Below are 17059 nucleotides of genomic sequence, written 5' to 3' on the forward strand. Positions count from 1 at the left end.
AATAAATATAGTTTATTATATATACATGATTATATATAATATGTAGAAAATAATAATAAATGTAATAAAATAAAAAATAAAAGTAGTTTCTATTCTTCCTGGAATGATGGGTTTTATGGTATGCAATTTACATATCTACCAAAAATGCTCACAAGTGTGGATTCCTAGGCACCTTCTCTAGAAACCTGTTAGGGGTAGGGTTGTATGGAACATCCCTCAAAACTAAAGCAGCCAGATGTTCTGACCGATGACTTTCTAGACTTTGTCATGGGTGAGAACCCTGGCATTGAAGCAACTTCATTGTCCCAGCATTTGGAGAGAGATATCTTGTATTGAGAGAATACATTTGTTTCAAGTTTCTATCTGGTCAAAGTTTTTAGTCTTCCATTATGTCCTTCTATCTCAATGCCACCACTGACTGTGTCCCTTACTGCCAGAAAGGAACATCCTTCTCTAATCATAACAAAGATGATTTATAGATTGATGTAAAGCTTAGAAATCACTATGCATGTCTCCCCAAATCATAAATGACTACTTGTAGTGGCTATTATACCCTTTCCATAAATCATTAAGACTTGTTCTAACCATTGTGATGATTCTATCTAAGGTCTGAATAACCACACTGAAGATATTTGCTTTCTATATAGCTCTCATCTTAATTTTGAAAAATATGCATTTTCAAAAATAAATCTCATCTCACTGATCTTTGTTTTTTTCCATTTAGCTCAGGAATTTTAGTGAGATAAGATGATTTCCTTGTCTGCACTTAATCTTCCAAAAGACTGAAGGGAGAAATTATTTTCTGGAACTTATTTATACTTACTATGGATCTTCCCATTGCGTCTATGGTCACCTGCCATTTAGATTCCTTAGAGATAACACTTTTTGGTTTACATTGATAAAAAGACAGACTTTTATGTAAGGAAGTAATTTCAGAGGATTATAATTTACTGTTTTTATTTTTGTGTATTTTGTAATATTTTAGAATTTTATTTTTCATTTCTAAATTATCTCTTCACTTCTAATTCCTTCCTACCCATTGATAATGCAATAAATAGTATAACCATTATATATGGTTATATGTATGTATGTATGTATATATATATATATATATATATATATATATATATATAGAGAGAGAGAGAGAGAGAGAGAGAGAGAGAGAGAGAGATTCCTTTCTCCTTATTTCAGTGCAACAATGTTTCTGGCCCTCTTTTGAAGTCATCCCAATATAATAGATGTATACTAAGACCTTCTAAGTAGTCTCCTAATGATGATAATGCTTTAGGGGTCACACATATTACCTTTCCATTTAGGAATGTAAATACTTTTAGTTTGTTAAGGTCCTTATGATTTCTCATTCATGTGTATCTTTATGTCAAATGTCAGGTTTTCTTTCTTTTCATTTAGAGTGCTTGAGAGTCCTCTATTCTATTGAATATCATTTTTTCTCCCTTGTAGGATTATACAAAATGTTACTGGGTCTCTATTGCTGGTTATAGCTCTAGTTCCTTTACCATATAGAATACCATATGCCAAGTCTTCTGCTCTTTTTTAAGTAGTAGCTATTAAAACTAGGGTGATCTTGAATATGCCATTATAGTCTTTGAGTTATTACTTTCTGGCTGCCTGTTATATTTTCTCCTTAATTATGAATTTCTATATTATTGGTACACTATTTGGAAATTTTCAATTTTGGAATCTTTCTGCATTTGATAGGTATATTCTTTCAATTTTTGATTCACTATTTGGTTCAAAGATATCTGGAAGGTTTGCCTTTATATCTTCTTGAAATCTAATATCTAGTCTTTTTGGATCACGACTTTCAGATAATCCAATAATAATTAAAACAGTTTAGAATACATTAAATTTAAACATTTCTGTACAAATAAAACTAATGTAGTCAAGATTAGAAGGAAAGCAAGAAGTTGGAAAAATAATCAACAGTTTCTCAGAGGTCTCATAACTAAAATAGAGACATTTGTCAAATATATAAGAATGAGTCATTCATCAAACAATAAATAGTCAAAAGTTTTGAACAGATAGTTTTTGGATGAAGAAATCAAAGCTATATAAAAATTGCTCTGTCTTTATTGATTAGAGAAATATAAATAAAAACAACTGAGATAGCATTCCATACCTGTCAGCTGGCTAAAATGATAAAAGAACAATATGACAAATGTCGGAGGAGATGTGGAAAAATAAGATCACTAATACATTATTAGTGGAACTGTGAGTTGACCCAACCATTTTGGAGAGCAACCTGGAATTATATTCTAATAATTATAAAACTCTGTATGTCTTTTGACCTAGTAATACCACAATGAAGTTTAGTTGTTAAGACTTTCAAGGATAGAGGAAAAGAAACTACTAAAAGATTTGTAGCAGTTCTTTTTGTGGTGGCAAATAACTGAAAACTGAAAGGATATCCATCAATTGGAGGATGGTGAACACATTATAGTATATGCTTATAATGGAATACCATTGCCCAATAAGAAATGAGAAACAAGATGATAAAAAATATTGGAAAGACTTATGTGTAGTGATGCAAAGAGAAACAATAAGCAGAAACAATGTTGTACACAGTAACAATGTTTGATGATCAACTGAATTACTTAACATCATCAACATGGCAAGGAAGCCAAATGCAAATTGAAATATACCATTCTTTACTTTATTTCCTCCATGTATTTTTCTTTACTGTAAGCAGTATGTGTCTTATTTAACAATATAACCAATAGGAAAATCTGTATTATATGATAATAAATGTACCTGTGTCATATTACCTGACTTCATAGGGAAGGGGAGAGATGGGAAGGGAAAAAAAGAATAAGACATAGCTTTGTACGTAGTTAATATGAAAATTTGTTACTTTTAGATAAGCATATTTGTTATAATTTAATCACATATTTATCACAAATCATGTATGTTATTATATTATTGTTACATATAAAAATAAAATAGATGGTACCAAAAAAGAAAAAAAAGTCCAATAATTCTTAAATTATTTTTCCTCCCATCTGTTTTTCAGATAATTTTTTTCAATCATGTAACTCATTTTTTCTTCTTAATTTTGTTTTTTATTTTGTTTTACCATTTATTTTAGTATAACATTGAGGCATTAGGTTTCTTTTGAACAGTTAGATTTTTAAGAAGTTATTTTCTGCAGTAAGTTTTTTGTGTTTTTCACCATTTAGCCAATAGTGATTTTTAAGGAATTATTTTATTTGGTATTTTTTTTACCTTTTTACAAAGCTGCTAATTCTTTGTTAATAATTTTTCATGGCCAATTTTTGTGACTCATTTCTTCTCCAAGCCTTTATTTACATTTGTTTCATTTTTTGCTATTTTTTTAGTCATTTTAGGAAGTTTATATACTATTCACATTTTTAGAAGTTTTGCTTGTAGATGTTTTGGATTCGCATAATTTTCCACCACAGTGTCTTGTTTTAAATCAAATGTTTAAGGTGGTCGCCAGGGAAACATTCCCAATTATGAATATACCCAAGTCAACTGGGTTTTATAGAGATTTTTAATTAATAATACAATGAGGAATCAAAGAAAGAGAGAGAGAGAGAGAGAGAGAGAGAGAGAGAGAGAGAGAGAGAGAGAAAGTAAATAATGAGAAAGGGATAAGCTGGCCGGCTTTGGCTGCATCCCATAGATTTTGAAAGGACGTCTCATCCTTGTAATTTTTTCAATGAAATTATTAATTGTTTCTATGATTTGTTATTTAACCAATTTTAGAGAATCATATTGTTTAATTTCCAATTATTTTTTTGATTTGCCTCTCCATGTATCCTTACTAATTTTTATTTTTATTGCATTATGATCTGAAAATGTGGCTTATATTATTTCTGCTCTTTTGAACTTTTTTGTCATGCGTTTATGCCCTAGTACATGGTCAATCTTTGTGACTATGCCACGTGCTGCTGAAAAGAAGGTGTATTCCTTTTTGTCCCTATTTCCTTTTCTCCACATATATATTAACTCTAATTTTTATAAGATTTCATTCACGTGCCTTACCTCTTTCTTATTTTTTAGTTTGATTTATGTAGATTTGATAGAGGAAGGTTCAGATCTCCCATTAGTATATAGTTTTAATATCTATTGCATTCTTGAACTTCACTAGTTTCTCCTTTAGAAATGTGGATGCTATTCATCTGGTGCATACATTTTGAGTACTGATATTTCCTTATTGTCTATACTGCCTTTTATCAGGATTTAATTACCTTCCTTATCTCTTTTAACTAGATCTCTTTTTACTTTGGCTTAGTCAGATATCATGATTGAGACTCCTGCCTTCTATTTCTCAGTTGATATCTAATAGATTTTGCCCCATCCTTTAACCTGTGTGTGTCTACCTTCCTCATATGTGTTTCTTGTAAAGAACATATGATAGGATTTTGGTTTCTAATCCACTCTGCTATTTGCTTCCATTTAATGGGTGGATTAATTCCAATAACATTCAGAGTTATGATTACCAGCTTTGTATTTCCCAACATTTTCATTTCTACTCCTTGTCCTTCCCTTTGTTCTTTCACTATTTCCTTCTACATTAGTGTTGTGTTTTTAATCAGTCTTCCTATTTCTCACCCTATTTTACTTTCCCCCTCTTCTTATTCCCCTCTTATTTTTCTTTAGGCTATCTTTACCTCTGCACTTTACCTCCTTTGTATTACTTCCCTCCCCATCAGTCAGTTTGTTACCTTTCTACTTCTCTATAGTGTGTGAATCAATTCTCTGCCCCTATGCATCTGATTGATTTTCCCACTTTGAAGCAATTTCAATTCATGTAAGATTAAGTATTTCCTGTCTCCAACCTCTTTTCCCTCCAGTGTATTGGTGTTCTTCCCCATTCTTGCCATGTGCTTCTTTATAACATATAAATTAACCCAATTTTGTCTCTTTTCCCATTTTTCTTAGTATTAACTTCTTTTTTTACCTCTAGTTTTATATATATATAAACACACATATATATATATAATTTTCCATTCTATAGATATATTCTGTTCAATATATGCATAAATATTCTGTTCAATGTATATATATTCTGTTTTATATATATATATATATAAACATACAATTTTCTGTTCAACACATTTATAACACATATATACATATGTTCAACATATACATATATGTTGAACAGAAAATTGTATGTTTATATATAAAACAGAATATATATATACATTGAACAGAATATATATGCATATATTGAACAGAACACACAAATACACACACACACACACACACACACACACACACACACATATATATATATATATATATACACACACACACACAATTTTCTGTTCAAGTCTGGTCTTTATTTTATGAATGCTTGGAAATCTTCTATTTTATTAAATGACCATATTTTCCCCTGTAGGAATATAGTCAGTTTTGTTGGGTAGTTGATTCTTAGTTGTAGACCTAGTTTGCTTGCTTTCCAGAATATCATATTCTATGCCTTTCAGGCCTTCGGTGTATATGTAGCCAGATCCTGTGTTATCTTAACTATAGTTCCATGGTATCTGAATGACTATTTCTCAGTAGGTTGTAATATTTTTTTTCCTTGGTCTGGTAGTTCTTGAATTTGGCTATTCCTGGGTATCATCAATTGAGGATTAAGTACAGGAGATGAACTATACATTATTTCAATCTCCACTTTTCCTTCTTTCTCTAAAATGTTGGGGCAGTTTTCTTGGATAATTTCCTGCAGAATGATATCAAGGCTTTTTCTTTTGTCATGATCTCCCTGTTATACAGTGATTCTTAATTTGTCTCTTCAGGATCTGTTTTCTAGGTCTTCTGTTTTGTGCGTATTAGGTGTTCCATGTTTTCCTCAATTTTTTTTTCCATTTTGATTTTGTTCTATAGCTTCCTGCTGACTTATGAAGTCATTTGCTTCTAGTTGTTGGATTCTAGTTTTTAAGGACTGAATTTCATCCCTGTTTTTTTGGTTATCTTTCTCCTTCTGATCTGAATTTCTTTGTAGGTCATCTTTCATCTTCTTTGCCTCATTTTCAAGCTGGTTAATTTTGGCTTTCAAGACACTATTTTCTGTTTCCAACTGACTTATTTTGCTTTTTCAGTTCTTTTCCAAGTTTTCTTCAGCCTCTCGTAATCTTTTAATTGTATTTTTAGTTTTTCCCAAGCCTTTGTCCAGTTCACTGGAGCTTCTGTGTTTTTGCTTGGTGTTCCTTAATTCTTCTCTGTTCTATTTGCTCTTTGTGCATTGTCTGGATAGAAGCTGTCAATGGTAATTTCTTTTTTTTTAATTTATGTTGTTTACTCATAATTTTCCCCTTCTTCCCCTTCCCTCCCACCCCCCATAGTCTTGCTCCTATCATTATGTGCTGGATCTTTGGGTTTGAGTTGTTCTATATCAAAGGAACTTTTTCTGTTCTACTGATTGATCAGGTTAGTCAGGTCTTCCCCAACTGACAGCAGAAGGAGAAAAGGAGCTGGTCTTCCTGCCCTGTTACCAAGGTTGTTGCCTATAATCTGTTTTAGGCTTTGCCCTTGGAGCTTAGTCAGTGAGGCTTTCAGAGAAGTCTGGGGGAAGAGCTTCTCTGCTCTCTGAAGGCTTCTTATCTTTCCTCTTAATAAGACTGAACCAGGGCAGATTTGATCAATAGAGCTGGATGTGATCTGAGTCCAAAACCTTCAGAAGTGAGGGGTGGGGGTAAGATGGAGTATCTTGGCTGTAACTAGGCTGCCTGATTTGTGCTTCTCCTCCAAGTGCCTTCCTGCCGCCTGTGTTCAACTCCCTGAGCCTGGCAAGGCTATGGCAGCAAGGAACTCCCTTTGGATTAGCGTCCTTGCCCGCCCAGAGGCTCAGCACTGTAGATGGAGGAGGGGTCCTGGGACCTTCCTTCCTTCCCCTTAAACCCGCATGTTCTAGAATTCAGCTTTTTTTTTGGGGGGGGGTGTACCTTTTAATTTGAGTCCAGCAGGAGGGTTCCCTAGCTCTGTCCTTTTGTTGGATTTGGTTTTCAGCCCCTTAAAGCATTTTTCTTTTGATTCAGTGAAGAAGGGTTTGAGGAGGTGTGAACTTTTGCTGTCTCTAAGCCACCATCTTGACTCTGTCTCTGTCTGTTCTTTTTTTTAATCATTATCTCTTCCAATTCTTGATGCGATCCCACATTTTATAATTATAAATATGTTTTTGAAAGATTGAATAAGATAAAATATTGTGATCAAGGAACAAATATAGGACTCATCTTTGCTATATAAAGATTTAGTTTATATATATTTATATATAGTACATTCTTAGTATAAATGTTTCATATATATATAAATGATTTCACTCTTAGTCAATTTTTAATCTTATTTCCTTCTCATGAAGCCAGAATATTTGAAATAAGGACCATTTCTTTAGTCTGCCTCATAGAATCTCAGAAATCTTTGCTCTTTTCTATAGTTCATGAGAAAACTCACTATGAAAAATCAATTTGTAAAGGGAGACAAAAGAGAAAACTTTTTGAATATATTTTTAAATAAACTTAATCCAGGGCAGAACTAGTTCAGGAAATAAGCTTTTTAAATTTTTAGCCAATATTTTAATACCCATATTTTAAAAATATAAAAAGAGGATTAGACCTTTACATGTAAACAATGCCTATTTCACAAAGGACTAATACTTATATTAAAATATCTTAGTGATTTTCTGTGTCAATATCTAAAATAGGTCCATTCACTTAGAAACACAATATTGTTTTTTTGTTTGTTTGTTTTAAACCCTTACCTCCATCTTGGAATCAATACTGTGTATTGCTTCCAAGGTAGAAGAGCAGAAAGGGCTAGGCAATAGGGGTTAAGTGACTTGCCCAGGGTCACACAGTTGGGAAGTGTCTGAGGCCAGATTTGAACCTAGTATCTCACGTCTAGGCCTGGCTCTTATTAAAATTGATTGGTTGGACTGAACTATTTAATTGGTGGTCCCCAGGGATTTAATTTCTAAATCCCTAAATGAGTTACTAAAGTAAAATAGAATTTATGGTAGTGTTTTCACAATAGAGGGAAGATATTAAGGAATAGAGAAAAGGGGGAGAGAGAAAATAAAAGCACCGGCTTCCTCCAAACCAGTTAGAAATTCTAAGGTATCAGTCAGCAGAAAGAAGTCTCAAGACTACGGGCCTTTCTCAGAAGTTCACACCTTCAGAAAGGGTAAGGAAGGAAATCAATGTTTTACACTCACCACAGTGACCATCTAAAAGGAAAGCAGTCTTAGGTCTCCTACAGGAGCTCCTGCAGGGGTCCATTTCCACCAGCAAGTGTCTTCACTCCAAGTATGAGTGTCTGTATTCAGGTCTCTCCTCAAGTGTCTCTCTTCACTCCAACTCAAATTGTCCAAGCCGGAGTGACTGTCTCTTTCACTCCAAGTCTGAGTGTCTCTCTTTACTCCATCCAAGAGTCTATCTTCCAGTGCAACTTCTAGTGACTGAGCATTGGTCCCTGTGTGTCTCTGTTTCCACTATTTAAAGACCTTTTTCTCTTGTGTCACCTCCCCTAAATTTTACATATACCAATTACAACAGATGCTCCTCTCCAGGACTGCCCACTCTTTCACATGTGGGTCACAGATCTCCCACTCAACATATGAAATGGGTGTTCATACCTTTTATAGTTAGTTCACACCTTTTGTGGTTGGTTCATACCTTTTTGTAGTTAAAATGGGTAAATCTATTTTAAATACTGGGTTTACACTTTGGGGATTAAAATCTAAAAATAGACAGGGGATTACCATTTAATCTTCACAATAAATGAAGAGCTAAGTACCCTCATTGTTACAATCAGGGGAGAGCCAAATTCAATCTTAACACTTTAATCCGCTAAGCTACTCAGCTTCCCCCATAATATTGTTTTTTTTAGATATATTTTGAAACACAATCTATGTGTCACTGCTCTGGATCCTGACAGAAGAGAGAACATGACTGAACATCTGGACCTAGGAATTGGGATGGAAATTTCTTCTCCATTCTTCTCCTTTCACATCCTACCAATTCCTGAAAAGGAAGAATTTCTCTTGGTATCTGATTAGTTTCCCTTCCATTTCTTACCCTACCTACTCCATAGAATAGCTTCATGGTCAGAGTCCACTAGCCCTTGTGGATGAAGTTATCAGTTCTTAAAAGAACAGAAATTCCATGAAAAATTGAAATGTGAGATTAGTTCATCTTCAATCCTAACCCTACCATTCATCAGAGTTCAAAAACTGTTAGAAAGAGTCCTGAATGAGGTCTTCAAATACTTGAGTTATTTCTTGTTCTAGCTATGCCTTCAAGTTGCTTGTTCTGGATGGTTTTCTTCTCCTTAGACCTCATCTTCTGCTGCTACTAAAATGTTATGGGATTGTAAAAATATTACAGTTTGAACAGTTTAAAGTTTGGTGATTCTTGAGCTATTAAATCAGAGATCATTTAAGTGATGCATAAAAATAAAAATGCAATCCATTTGACTCTCCTGATTTAAAATTGTGAATAGGGAATATAAATATGTAATGAATAGAATAAATTCTAAAAATGTAGAAATTCATCTTCTATAATGTGACTAAGAGAATATGAGAAGAGATTGGGGAACAGAAGAGGAAGAAAAATAGGTGAGGGAAATGAGACTTACATTTTTAGATATAACTAATGGGGGTATTATTTTTATTTGACTATGCATATCCATTACAAGTGTTTTGCTTTTATTTTTTGTTCCAGTGAGCAATTGGAAGGAGGAGAAATAAATACTTATTTGAAAAAAATGAAGAAAATATATTTTTAAAAAAAGAAGGGAAATGAAGTGGAAAAGGAAAAAGGCAGATATAGAGAAAGAAATACCAACACAAAAACTACATAAATAGCATATAGATAGGTAGGCAGAATAAGAGGCAGTATGAAGGTAGAGGCTGAAGGATACTCAAATTATGACACATGTATACATTTTTATCAGTTTTTTAAATAAATTTGGGCATCAGAGTAATATTAATAATAAAATACTAATCATATTAATAATAAAAACTTATTTTAACAATTATTTTGAAGAATAGAAAGTATTTTACATACATTATCTTATTTGAACCTTAAAACAACCCTGTAAAGATAGGTACTATAGATATTATAATTTATAAGTGAGAAGCCAGATACTCAGTAAAGTGTGACTTGCTTATATTTATACACTAGTAAGTCTCAAAGAAAGGATTTCAACATAGTTCTACCTGACTCCAGGCTCTGCTCTCTTTCTGCTATACCTTGCTATTACTGACCAATGACATTCTGATTTTTCTTACCCGTTATTTATGGACAAAAAGTCAAAGGGCTACAGAATTTCTAATTTCTAAGGAATGCATAGATCATCTAGAACCACCATTGGTTATAAAGAATTTAAAGCAAAGTCAACTGCCAACTATCCTTTGCTTCAACTTTCAATAAGGGGGAATCAACTCTCTGCCAAGTCCATCTATTCCACTTTTGGGTAACTTTGTTAGGAAATTTTTCATTAAAATAGTACCAAAATTGCCTCTTTGCAGCTGTCATCCATTACTTTTCAGTCCTATGATATGAAACAGAACAAATATAATCACTTTTCTACATGATGGCTCTTAAGTTACTAAAATACAGCTATCATTCATCCCATCTCTTTCCACCCATGCCTCTGGATAAGTTAGTTAGGACAGTTTGTTAAACTCTTCTCTTTCCATTAATGGCCAAAAGGCAATCATACCACAAATCATTTTCCATCACAAAAAGGAATAGAAACAATACATATGATTTCTCCTTACTCACCCAAACAGTGACTTTTCAAGATCTAAACAATACTAGGTAATTTAAGAAGAAGGCAAATGACTCAAAAAGAAGTATTTTTCCCAAATTGGTTTCTAAACTGATTAAGGTCATTATTGAATTTTGAAAGAACAAATTATGTAGCCAGTCATTATTCTTAATTTAAAAAAATCGTAATATTACTTGGATTTAGTGCTGCAAATACGGGACAACTATCTTCTGCCTCTGGCCAAGGTGCCCTCTGAATATCATCCCATCATATTTTACTTACTCCTTGCCTTCTGTCTGTCTGTCTGTCTGTCTCTCTGTCTGTCTCTCTCTCTCTCTATCTATCTATATATATATATATATACATATTTATATATATATATATCTTCTTACTATCTTAACAGTAATAAAATTTTTATGTATCTTAAGTAATTTTCATGCTTTAAATACCTTGAGTACCTGAAGAATCATAGATATCTTAAGTATCTTATATATCCCTTTCTCATAAAAGAATATAATCAGTTTAATCTTCCTGAATCCCTTGAGTTTTCTCTTTTCTGTTTTTACCCTTTTTTGTTTCTCTTGAATGTCATATTCGATCATTGAGATTTCTGTTCAGCTGTGGTCTCTTCATCAGGAATTCATGTAAGTCCTCTATTTCATTAAACATATATTTTTTCCACCTGAAATATTAGCTCATTTTCACTGGGTAGGTGTTTATTAATTGCACCAATGTCCTTCTAGGATATCATGTTCCAAGCCCTCTGATCTGTAAAAATAAATTTGTGAGTTATAAAAATAAAATATTTATTGAAATAAAGATAATAAAGGATTTCTAATTCTAAGGGATTCTAAATCCACCCAAATTAACTCCTAGGTTCCACAAGGAACTTCTTCTCTTGTGATTCACAGGCTACACTAATCCTCCCTGATCTGACTAACCCAAATTTATACTATCTAAATAAAAACTACCAATATTATCCTTATAATTCATAACTTCACCTTCAAATTATAAAATAGCAAAGGCTAGCTGCTAGAGTCTCAACAAGAATCTAGTTAGGACTCTAAGGCTTAACAGACTCAGAGTCCAAACCAAAGACCAGGTTTTTATTTGGTCTCCTCAGTTATAAACCAATTTATAAAAACCACAAGATGTAGTCAATAGTGTTTCCCAAGTTGTGAAAAGAAAACACTAAGCTCCTTCATATCTTTTCCTCAGACACAGAGAGAGAGGCAAAGATGTTACCTCCTCCAGTCCTGAGAGAGAATCTCTGAGTGGGTGTCTCTGCCAACTGCCAGAGACCAACTCCCAACTGCCAGAGAGAGTAATTGACACAGAAAAACAGTTATAACTGTCAACATCAGAAATCAACATGTTCTCTCAGCTCTGCTTCAAACTCCAATTCTTTCTCAAGTCAGTACTCTACGTTTTATCCCTGAAATAATAAATCAATACTTATATTCTAATATCATTCTTACAGACCCTTTAATACAGAAACTGGAAGTGTTGTGTAATCCTGACTATGACTTCCGGAGGTTTGAATTATTTTTGTCTGGATGATTGCACTATTTTGTTTTGGGATTTGGCTATAAAATTCATGGAAGTTTTCATTTTGGGATCTCTTTCAAGAAGTGATTAGTGGATTTAAAATGTTTTGGTTTTCACCACTTGTCTTAGAATGTGAAGGCAGTTTATACTTGGATGGTTTCTTATAGTATGGAGTCCAGGTTCTTTTATTGATCATAATATTCAGGTAGTTGAGTGATTCTTAGATTATTGCTTTTCAATCTATTTTCCAAGTCACTTGATTTTCTAGCAAGATATTTCAGGTTTTCTTTTATTTTTTAATTCTTTTTTTATTTTGTTTTGTTGTTTTCTGATGTATTGTGGAGTAATTAGCTCCCATTTGTTCAATTCAATTTTTAGGAAGTTATTTTCTTCTTCAAGCTTTTGTACTTCTTTTCTATTTGGGTAATAATTCTTTTTAAGAAGTTGTTTTCTTCTATGAATTTTCTTGTTCCTTTTACCAAGAAGTTCAATATTTCTCTCATTTCTTTTTAATTTTAGTTTTAAAATCCAAATTTTACAAAAGCAAATAAAAAGAGCATTTCCATATACAAAGAAAAAATATTGTACATGAAATCACAAATCTTTTATATGTTTAGTTTGCTTCTATTTAGTACTACGTAATAAATCTCACACAAAATTTCTAAACCTTTCTGGCTTGTCTGTGTTTTCTTCTGGATATTCCATTTTTTTTAATTTATTACTTTATTTATAGGATTTATCTACAAATGTCCTAACCCCTTCTCACACTCATCCCCACCACTGATTTGCAGGTGGTATCAACCAAAAGGCAGACATGTTCATACAAATTAATTCTTTCATGTTTTTACCTTTCCATTAACTCTCTGAAGATACCATTCATAATATATATTTTTCAGAATTAGTTTTTTAGCAATGCATGGTGTTCACTTGGTTCTACTTATTTCACTGTTTCACTGTTTATTTATTTATTTATTATATAGACAGGGATGTGGAAAAATGGGTGCTCTAATATATTGTTTCTAGAGCTATGAACTGATCCAACGATTTTTGACTATATATAATATATATATATATATATATATATATATAGTCTCTATTCCTGGGGTAAAGAAAAGACTGTCCCAAGCTTGTATTGTCATCTACATCAGTGACTGAAGTTGGTCTGGGTGCCTCTGAGTTCTGCAGAATATACTTCAAGGGTGCAGTCTGGCAGTTTTGTTGTGGAAAGGCTTGCTTCTGTTTTGTCCAGATGCTGCTACTATTAGATTAAGACAGATGCCCCTTTCCCCCTCTCTTTTTCAGTAAAAGCTACAACCCATCCATAACATTTTTTCCTTTTTATTATTCTGAAGCTAACAAACATAAAATAAATGGATGTTTTAATAAACATAGTATAACATCATTTTCACAAAAATGTGGATCTCTGTTATTTACAGCTTATTTATCTTTTAAATATATAATCAATTCAACATATAACTTTCAAATTTATCCCACTTATTTATGACCTTTTCTCTTCTGTGAATGTGTTTTTTAAGATTATTTATTCCTTATCATTCTTTAATTTTTCTGTCTTTTTTTTGCTTCAGTATCCCTCTTCCCTCTCTCCTCATCAACTTCAAACCTAATTAGCAAAAAAAGGGGAAAAAAACAAGTTTCTGTGACAAATATTAAAGGTAAACAATTTTTTTTACCTTGGCCTTGTCTGAAAGTATGTTTATTATTATATATCTTGTGATTATTATTTTTTAGATAGTTTGAAAGAATAATGCTCCATTATCCATCTTTGGATTCATGAATATGAACTGCATTAATCAGAGGTTTTAATTCTTTCAAAGAGGTTTTAATTCCTTAGTTTCTTTAAAATGTCATTATATAAATCATTTTCATATGCTCATTTCCTTCACCATCAGTTCATATGAGTCTTCCATGATTTCTCTGAAAATGTCCATTGTCATTTTCATGGTTTTGTTATATTCCAATATATTCATATATCATAATTTTTTCATGTGTTGAATAATTTATACAATTTTCCATAATATTACTATTACTATATCTGTTTTAATTTGTCCAATTTATTTTCCTTTCATCCCTTTGAGTAGAAATCTAGTGATGACATCTCCAAGTCAGAGGGCATGCCATTGGTTAGTAAATTTATTGTCTAGATTGCTTTGCAATAAACTAATTCATTGGTCTACCAACAGCCCTTTTTTGACCTGGTTCCTTAAAGCTCTTCACACATTTATGTTCCTTTTCCTTTTTGTTTGTTATCTGTTCCAATATGATACTTGAGTGGTGAGACCTCAGAGTTGCTTTAGTTTGAATTTTGTGAAGATTGAACTTGTGAAATAAATACTTATCCCAGAAAAAGGCATCTTTGAATTTATCATACACTAACCCAACAATATTATAATGTCTTTTAGAGTTCCATAGGACTCTGAGAGTTTGGGTGACTTTTCCATGATTATATAGATAATGTCAAAGGCATAGGATATGAATATAGGCCTTTGTTGAAATGACAAAAAAAAGGCAAAATGGCAAATTTTGACAGGGATGTCGGAAAATGGGAGCTCTGATATACTGTTTCTAGAGCTATGAATTGATCCAACCATTTATGAGAGCAATTTGGAATTATACTCCATGAGTTATAAAACTATTTATACTTTAGACCAAGTTGCTCTGTTTCCCAAGGAGATCAGGGAAAAAGGAAAAGAAACCATATATTCCAAAATATTTATGGCAGATCTTTGTGGTGGCAAAGAATTGGAAATTGAGACAATGTCCACCATTTGGGGAATAGTTCATATTTCAAGATGTATTGAATATGCTCTCAAGATAGAACTACATGATGATAACCACAGAAGGCTATATACATTGTATTAATCTTGAGAATTTTAGGATTTAAAATTCTCCAGATCTCCTGAAGAATGTGTGATATTTCTGCAGCAATGTGGAAACTTTGTCTTCACAATGCAATAGTGCTCAGCCCCACTTCCTTAGAAGAAGGTGCTGAATTTAATTATTAAGTCAATATTTTTTTATTCCTAATCCAAAATAGGATATATTTTAGTACATTCAAGGAGATTGTTGCAAGTGATTACTTGGACTCAAGGTCATTACAGCATACTCAAAGAATAAGGAGCTTGGAAAGGAGAGCAGTACAGCCAATGATAAGTTTTAAAATCTGCTATAGATCATTAATAAAATCACTTTTGAGGATCTGTTTCTGAAGTGATCTATGAATTCTTTCAATTTCAATTTTATTTTCTTGTTTGAGAATCTCTAGGCAGTTATCTTTGATAATTTCTTGTAATATAATGCCCAAAGTTTTTTCTTGATCATGGATTTCAAGTAGTTCAATATTTTTCAACTTGTCTCTCCTAGATCTATTTTCTAAGTCAGTTGTTTCTTCAATAAGATATTTTATTTCATGTTTTCCTCTTTTTTCATCACTTTGATTCTGCTTTATTGTTTCTTTATCATGAAATCATTAGTTTTTAGATGGTCAATTCTGATTTTAAGGCCTGATTTTCCTCTGTCAGTTTTTGGTTCTCCTGTTTTAATTAACCCTTTTCTTCTTGTATCACTTTCATTTCTCCTTGCATCACTTTCCTTTCTTCTTGCATCAGTTTCATTTCTGTTCCCCACTTTTCCTTTGCCTCTATTAATTGGTTGTTGATGTCCTTTTTGAGTTCTTCCAGAATTTGTATCAATTCCATATTTTTCTTTTGGACTTTGTATGTGTTTATTTTCTTTCACTGTCCCCTTCTGTGCCTGTACCTTGCTTTTCTCCATAAAAATTCTTTAAAGTTAGGGTTTTTTTTTCATTTTTACTAATTTTCCTTACCTAATTATAGGTAGGCTCTGTTTTCTGGGAAGTTGGGGCATCCTCTTAAACTTCAGTCCTTGCTTGATGTTACTCTCAGCATATTTTCTGGGTCTGAGGGATAAGAACTCTGGGAGCCCCCTCCCCTTGCTGATTCAATTGACCCTTGAGATGCTGATATTTTAAGGACTTGCCTCAGGCTTGGGCATTAGCTTTTGATTTCACTCTGACCTTAGTGAGGTCAGGGGCTGATCAAATTCTATCCCCAGGCTTAGGCTCTGTGCTTGTCTTGCTGTGCACTTGATCCAATCAGGTATACCCTTAATTGCCATGTCTTGGAGCTCCACCTTGAGGTTTAGGCAGAAAGATAAGTGTTTTGTATTATCAGCCACCCAAAACTGTGTACTACTTCCTTATCCCAAGCCCAAACTAGAATTCCTGGCTTTGTTCTGTGCCCACGTGGATCATCCCACTTAGGCACAGACTGCCCTGAGCTAAGACTCTGAACATTCTCCACTGGATTTGAAATTTCAAGGGACGTGTGTTGGCTTTATCACTATTTGTCCAGGCAGAATCTCAGTATCACAATATTGGTTTGGCCTTAGGTTCCAAATCTGGGCCAGCAGATGTGGGGGGAATGTTGGTGGCTTTCTTTTCCTTCCTTGCTATAGTCTTTTGTTGGCTCTGCTTCCCTCTCACCCTAATTCTCCAGATGGTCTCTGCCTACCTTTTGAATTTTTCTTTTCTTGAACATTGTTTTACTTTGTCTCCTTGTTGGTTCTTTCACTCCTGTACTTGTTGTGTGGTGATATTTTAATCTTGGTCAGTGAGGATTCTTGTGGTGACACACAAGTGCTGTCATTTACTCCTCCATCTTGGCTCTGCCCCCAGAAGTCTCCATTAATTAAATCACAACTATGGAAGATG

This window comes from Monodelphis domestica, chromosome 6 (assembly GCF_027887165.1).
Source record: "Monodelphis domestica isolate mMonDom1 chromosome 6, mMonDom1.pri, whole genome shotgun sequence".
NCBI classification, from domain to species: domain Eukaryota; kingdom Metazoa; phylum Chordata; class Mammalia; order Didelphimorphia; family Didelphidae; genus Monodelphis; species Monodelphis domestica.